Source organism: Contarinia nasturtii, unplaced genomic scaffold (assembly GCF_009176525.2).
Source record: "Contarinia nasturtii isolate CC-2019 unplaced genomic scaffold, AAFC_CNas_1.1 Cnas_scaffold_5584, whole genome shotgun sequence".
Taxonomy (NCBI): domain Eukaryota; kingdom Metazoa; phylum Arthropoda; class Insecta; order Diptera; family Cecidomyiidae; genus Contarinia; species Contarinia nasturtii.
Window position 1 is genome coordinate 73,702 of NW_022202855.1, and position 8,557 is coordinate 82,258.

Consider the following 8,557-nt stretch of genomic DNA (forward strand, 5'->3'; position numbering starts at 1 on the left):
AATTCAATCATAAGAGTAAGTATTCCGTTTTATTTTATTATTCTCCTTAAATGTGTGTTTAAACAATTTTGTGTGTGTGAACTATAATTCTGGGCAAATAAAAATTCGTTTGCTTCCAAAAACTTGAGTTGTTTTTTTTTATTTGAAGTTTTTTCTTGTCTGAAACGAACATGGTTTTTTGTGTGCTTCGGTGCAAATGCAATATCAAGCGATTGGGATGAAAATCAAATCAGTCGAAAATATGATTGATTATATTCTTCGAAATATAACGGAGAGATAATAAAGTACAACAATTGTTGTGTTATTCGTCGAAAATTCGTCAGGCAATATGTAGTGTGAAACAGTATCTATCAATTCATGAAATTTTATCGCCTCTGTTCCCCTTATCGCACAATCATCTCTGCGCTAGTACATCTCCCAAAAAGCGAACAAGAAATCTTATCTTATCAATACATTGACTAACTATTCAACTAACGAATGGATCTTAGTTTCTATAACCTTTCTTATCACTAACTAACCAACAAAATCGACATGTATTTATGTATTCACAATCAATCACGTGGATAAGCCAAGAGAAATGTCATTTTTCGAAGCAAGTATAAGTGAAGGCTTTTTTAGCTATTGAAAATTCTTGTCTTTTTTTTCACAGAAATAGTAATGGCTTTGAAATTAACAAGCGAAGTAGTTATTTGTGAATGAAATTAACGTATTTATCGAGAAAATAGACAAAATAAAAGGTTTCAATCCAATTCCGTTTGAAATTGTTCTACCTTTCAAAGTTCCTTCACTTTGTTGAGAAACCGTCGATAAGTAAACCAAAACTGTTAATCGGGAATCGGAAAAAGCCATATCAGTGTATCAATGTAAGAGTTCATTGATATGCATCGGAAAATTCGTTCAATTATTATATTCGATGATGTCAAATATAGATGAAAGATTTAATGTGTAAATTTAACTACCTTTATGTATCGCGTCTGTGACTAATGTTAGTCTCAATGCTTCTCGACTCATTAGTTCGGTTAGTACTGGTTACATATACAATGTAGAAAAAAACTCAAATTTTTGTTTGAAAATAACTACAGCTCTTTTATAGTTTTACAAATGTGTTAAAACACAAACACTCGAAATAGCGCAATTTTATTGAAAAAATAGCATAAATAAACGCATGACATAACAAAAAAAAATGAATGACCTTGTCTCAAACACGGTGCTATTGCTAAAAAGAGACGAAAACTAAGAAAAAATATATTTGTTTGTATATGTAACAAATAGCAAAAGTCATTATGTAAGCTTATTAAAATTATTTAAGTTTTTCTACGGTTGCATTTCAGTTCAGAGAATTTTTGCGGCGAAAGCATAAAGAAGAGGCAAATGCATTGAATAATCTTGGCGAGTGTGTATGGGTCGCGCGATTTGTAATCATCCAAATATCATATTTCTAAATGTTTATCAATTTCGTCAGCATAAACATATCAGCGTACGATTATGCATGAACCTTAACAAAGCATTATCACCTTATCGTTATTTTTCATGTATAAAACGAGATTTGAATAAACCACGCATGTTTATTTTTACCGAACTTTGTGACTCGTAAAACAAACAAAATAAAAGACTCAAATGTGAAGGGTCACTTAATGATAACCTGGCAATTTTCCATTCAACGCCGACAATGGGTCTCATGCATTATCATAAAATTCATGCTGAACTGCAAACAGCATACAATTGTTACGTCTCATTCATGCACATTGGTGTTGTCGATGTAGTAGTAGAAGTCGTCGTCGTTCGACAAGTGAGTGAGAGCGAAAGAGTGAACAAAACAAAAGTCGCATTGTCACTACATTGAAGAGAGAATTTAAGACTAATGTTCAGCTTTTATGCTAATTAAATGTTTTGATGACTTTTAAAAGGTAAAGTTTAAAACCAATTTAAGTAGCATGAATCCAGTTACCAGTTTCCTGTGGGTTCTAAAGTAGTTTTTGCTTGGAGAATTGGAATATGTATTGGCTGGCCAGAGGCAATGATTGTGTTGGCAACACCGTTAGCATTGTAACAATTCAAAATCGGACATCAATTCGATTTCATTTATTGATTATGACCTTTGTTCAGAGGTTTTGTTCAGCATTATAAATTACCACATAAATAAACATTGTATTAACCGCTTTTCACTGTTTGTGTGTGCGGTATTCAAATCGCTTCGGAAATAGTCAAACACCATTATTCCGGTCAAATGTTAAAAATAAAAATTTATCAAAAATGTTGACTTGAAAATCTCGCTTGTCAACCACACTTTTTCTCTCTTTACCATTTTTTTTTTCGATTCCATAAACGACTTTAGCCACTTATTTACATTCATCAATGCGCATTGTAACAAACATTGTTCCTAATTCGGTTTGAATGCATTCATGTGTGTGCCTTTGCGTTAAATGTCAACGCTAATCAAATAATAGGACGCAATTTTATGAAAACGCATACGAATTGACGTTCTTTAAAAAAAAAAAAAAAACATAAGTTTTATTGGTTAATTAATTAGAAGCATAATGCGATACAAATGCAGTATATTTTAATCATTTGGGCCATTAAAATGCAATGCTTTTGGCATACACTCACACAATACTATATGTATAATTGAAATCGTGTGACACTGAAATACAATAGGGTGTTTTTCGCTTCATTTTCTCTCTGTTGATTCACATCAAGCATGTTCATTTATCCGATTGCAAAACGAATAATATGTAATAATTAATATAAAACACTGAGTGCGCACATGGTGAATGTTTCGAATACAAAAAATAGAAAAACGAATATTGAATTCGATGCTTTGAAATGGAGATGAAAATTTATGCGTCTATTTATTCTTGTGGTCACCGAATAGAAATAAGACGCTGTAAATCTGATTGTTATCTCAAATGCAATAATAATATTTTTTGTTTCACTCGCTCATCCGTGGCACATTTTTTTCTCACATACATTTGATTGTAACTGATGCGAATATATGTGGCCGTGAGTTTGGCAATGTTATGTATTTTGCTTTGCATTGGAATTTCTGAGGCATATGTAATTTATGCTGTATTTTTTATTCAGTGTACAATAGTCAAGAACATAACTGAAAAGCAGATTATGATGAATGTTTGAACAAAAAAAAACTGAAGAAAAACAAAAAAAAGTTCATGATCAATTTGAAATAATCACGGTGATATTGTAAACCATTCGAATGACTGCAATTTTTCACCAAACAACACAAAAAAAAAGATTCAAAAAAAATATAAGATAAATGTTATCGTATCGTTGATACGACAGTTGAGCACTGTCTCTAAGCGTGCGTTCGTAATTATACCAAAACTGAAAAATTGTTCACAATGTATACTTCTCGGTATACAAAAAGTCGTTCGGTACAAAATGCATTTCGAATGCAATTTCAGCTGATGATAAATTCCATGGACGGTTGCTTTTTAGAAACTACCAAAAATCATAAATGAATTTGACTAATGCAATCGCATTAAAATCGTTAATAATTTTTCACGTTCTAATTACGTAATCGGATTATAATGTGCTCATTGGTGTTCATTTTGGCGTTGCCATGTATTCATTTTCATCGTGAACAGCCAATTAGCGATTTTTCACTTTTAAAATCACATGCCAAATATATATACATATTGAGAATATCATGTTCAGGTGTTGCGGCTGTACATGTGATGATTACTTTTCGAACATTGTCATGCATTTTCCTTTTGTTGTTTGCATTATTTTAAGTTTCCCATTCGTAAAATGGCCGAATGTGAAAAAGCATTGTAACTGAGCGAAAAAAATTCAGTTAAATCAAAAACATTTGCACACGAACGCAAATTTTGTTCTGATGATCACTGATTTGGAGTATGATAAAAAATGTGCATTTCTATACTCATCTTATTTATTTAAAAAAAAAAGTGTTTAGTTTAGTGAGATTTTTGCATGCAAAGGTAGCTTATTAATGATCTATTCAAAACGCTTCACTCGTTGGCATTCGGCGTGTCAATTTTGAGCTGGCATTGCTTTCATGAAATAGATTTCATTTTTTGTCTGAAACTCATGGATGCTACAAATTAATACACAATTAATAGGCGAGTTTTTTTCTTGTATTCAACCAGTTATGAAAATCGGGTAATCAGCACAAATTTTTGCGTTCACCCAACAAATGATTGAACGGTGTTTCAATTTTTCATCATGTCGCACCTAGAGTAATTGGTTGATATGGAGAGTAAAAGAGAGAGAGTATTTCCAGACAAGTATAATGTTCAAAGACAATACGCAAGGCAAGACAACGATTTGGGTAGTTTTTGATCGATGAAAGGTCATTTGGCTATACACAATGACACCAAACATTTCAAACTATGTAAAAATTAGTCACATTATGAACTTTGATTGTTTGTTTTTAGTTTTGTCATTTGCGTCGTTTACTTCTGGAACACGGCTATCATCATTTGCTGTCGATGTACAATTGCTGTCTATCGTTCATTCATGATTAAAAGATAGTTAGACCACTTATGCGCATATAAATTATTTTCAGAGTGAAAGAGGGACACAAAATTATTGAAGAAGAAGAAGAAGAAGAAGAAGAAGATGAAGAATAGTCGACACAAATGCTTTCAATCGTATAATCTATGTAGAGCAATACGGAAATAATGACAAAATAACTGAAAGTGTGTTTCAGTGAAATAGAAATGAGCCCATGAGCGAGCTGAACGATGTACGTATGTGCTTGAAATCGTCGTTTTTACACATACATCGACTGTTGAAGAAAAAGACAACAAGATACAAATGAGTACTAGGTTTGCTTTCAATTTTGCTACATATGATGCATTTAATGCGGCAAAAGTCAAAATCAAGTCGCAGTACACTTCTATAGTCGGTACATTTCTTAAACCAAACCGTCTCATTTTTTTGTTATTCGTTTAATCGAAAGTAATGAAGTACGCACACAATTAATTTCATAGCGACGCAAAAAGCTCACGACGCAGAAAACATTTAACAATGTGCCCAGCGACAGAGCGAGAGATGTATAAATGTATAGAAAAATAGCGTGCATAAGGGTGAATACAAACGATTCAACGGAATGAGTAGATAAATCGCGCGCGATGATAGAAAACGAATGTAAAGAAAAAATGGAACAAAAAATGGGTTATAATTTGTATTGTAGAATGAATACAAATAGCGTATTTGTACATAATACAGCACACAGCGCACCGTACAATGATCGTCGGTCGAATGGAATAGAACGAATGAATATGTGTTCGGGTTGTGTTCTTAAGCCAAATGAAATGTATATCTTTAGCGCGAAAATGAAACGACGCCAGGGGAAAATATTTTATGTGTTTTTTTTTCTACATCATGTATGATTCTAGATCAAAAGTACATTTGATTTCTGGTTAGGAAATTGTTTGAAACATTTTGTTGATCTAAACGTTTGTTATGTTTAGCGAGAGCAAAAAGATAAACGGTAATTGAAACAAACTCAGCCACTATGAAGGCAATAGAGCAATACAATCATTGAAACCCATCCATGTGTTTGTGAGTTACGAATCTAGGTTTTCAGTTTCAATATTCAGTTGACTGACATGCACAATTGTTCGGAGCGTGTGTGAGTATATGTATGTTGAACGCTACGCATGTGAATGTATGACAATTTGAGTCAGTCAGCTGACTGTTCAGTGTTTGTTTCACGTGTATGCGTGCACGTGTGTGTGTTGGTGAACATGAGTTTTGAGTGTGGAGCAGAAACTAGGTGCCAGGGCATGAACCAAATATTCCTCTTTCACATCAACATTCCTCTTGCTATGGCTTACATATAATATGTATATGATCGACAGATCCGATTGAATCGCCACACATTCGTTCGTTAGTCACATTGAGGATTTCCCACCGAAAAAATATCCGCCAAGCTCGGAATTGCATAATTGCGATTTGATGAAACGACGTTGGTTTCTTTTTTTTTCTCAAACTATTTTTTTATGCTGCTCTCTACTTGCTACTGGTTAGCTGTGTTCGCTAAATATTTCAGTAGGACAGGCACGAGCGACTTTTTATGGTGAAATGATGCAATAATAATAATAGTTCAGCCAAATGACCATGAAACAAAGGCGCAACCACACCAATGTGTTTGTGACCAAAATATATGTAAATATCAAAAATCTTAAGCGAAAATTGTGACCGAAACCGAACGAACTCACAAAATATTATTTGGTGCGCGTAATGAGTGTTATTATTTATTTCGGCCACCGATAACAAAAAAAAGAACGTTGAAAAAAAAACGTAATCAATCGGAAACGAAGACGATCTAGTACGAAACAAGCAAAAGAAGAAAATAAACCAGTACAATAGCAGAAAAGGCCCGAATTTAGATTAACACAGTGAACTCGAAAGGCGCATAATGGTGCGTATTCCCATCACAACCACATAGATATATCTACACATCACACATCATGATGATGACATGACCGTTTTTTCGTTTTCTCTGTTCCTTCCTTTATGTTTGCGTGCGTTTTGCTCCAAATAGCCGAAACATTATTAGAGAACACCATACAGCACACACATTTTCCATGTCATATGTACGCATTCATTTCCTGAATGGCAAATGAAGCCCTTAGAGCCAAAAGCAGGAATTTGACTAAAGAAACTACTGTTATGCGCAACGCGTAGCTTCTCCGCCGCATTCTCGGCACAGCAATTCACAAACACATGGGCGCGAGTGTAACATTCAAGCACTTTCCACGACACATATTTTTTTTTCTCTCTTGTATTATTTTTCGCTTCTTCTTCATTCGAATGAATTCGAATAAGAAATTCTGATGCACGAGCTACACTAATGTACTTATATATGTACACACACACACATAGATACAATGGAACACATACATACGCGATATCATACGTACAGAGAAGCACACACAAAACCGAAAGCAAACAACGAAACAGCCGAAAAACACATATAGATAGAGAAAGAGACATACATGAACATTCCATAGACTATTTGCACACTGAACTTAGAGTGTCGTGCATATACGGGCACCCGACCATGTTATTGTGTGTGTGCATCGCGAGCGTGTACATAAAATAAATTTACATACGGTTCGAACAGTAAATGGTTCTCTACCTCTGCAACCGCAGTTACAAAACATATAACGTCAAAGCTAGAGAGCCCAGCTAGTATCATTTGTGCTGTACTTCATGACAGTACTGTTTCTTCTTTCACACTGAAACCAAATTTAAAAAAAAAAAAACCTAGTAATAATATAAAAACACAAAAAAGATACACTTCGCGTACACACATAGCAAGGAAAACGAAAATACAACAAACAATATTATATTCATTAAGTTTCGAATTTATACATATAAAATATAAATAATAAAAAAAGAAGAAGAAGAAGATCTTTTTCACATTATTTTTTTTTTTCGTTTCGTTGTGTGGCTATTATTGTTGTTCGTCCGAAATTAATCGCAAATTGAGTTTTCTACAGAAATTATAAAAATAATTATATATTCAATTGAAATAGTAAAAAAAAATTTAAATCAAACCAATCGAAGGCAGTTTTTGTTATAAAAAGAAGAATTAATTGTCGTTGTTCAGTTGTTATGTATTGATGAAGTTTTCAATTTAAACTAATTACTTGGAATTCAACAACAATCCCGTGGCAGCAGAATCGAAAACAGGCCAAACCAAACCCAAGGCGGAACTTGTTTCAATTGAAAAAGTAATGACAACAAATTCTAACTCTAATTGAGAATCAATAGCACTACCACTACCACCTATTACTACTACTTAAAAAAAAAAGTAAATAGCAAAAAGGCAAACAAGTTGCAGTTAATTAGTAAATCGAAACGAATCGACGATATATGAATGGCAAACGAGAAAAAAAGTAATAATAATAGAAGAATGCATAAGATGTTCAGTGTCCCCTTGAATGTAAATCATTTCGTATTTTGATTGTTTCACAATTTCAAACCAATGACAAGATCATAACATCGTTGTGATTTTACTCTCCTTCGTTCGTCGCGCGAGCTTGCAAAAATTCCAATTGAATAAATTAGAAACAAAAAAAAAACTAAATAAATCACCGAGTGTATATGAATTGAATATGTCTAATAAGAAGCCAGAGACAAAAAGTTTTTTTTTTAGAGAAAAACGGTCGTTGTTTTGGAAAATGGCAAATTGAGCGAGAAGCGTGAAAAATGTGTCACTTGCAAGTAAAATAAAAATCGAAAGCGCACCGAATGAAAACGGAAATTGATTGTTGTTGTTCTGTTGTTTATTAAGAACATAATAATCATTTGAAAAAAAAAATACGAATAATTTTTTTGTATTGTTCTATTTCATTTCTGAACGAAATGAAAAGAATCAAAGTGATAGGAGTAAAGAAAAGTGAGAAGAATGGGAAATAGAGAAAAAAGTAAACTACAAAATATGCAACCACATTGAATTCATTGATGTGTAATCACGAGTCACACAAACTTTCATACAAACACGCATACCACCATATACGCATAATACACTCAGAACGTTGTACACACATGTCATTCTCGCGAT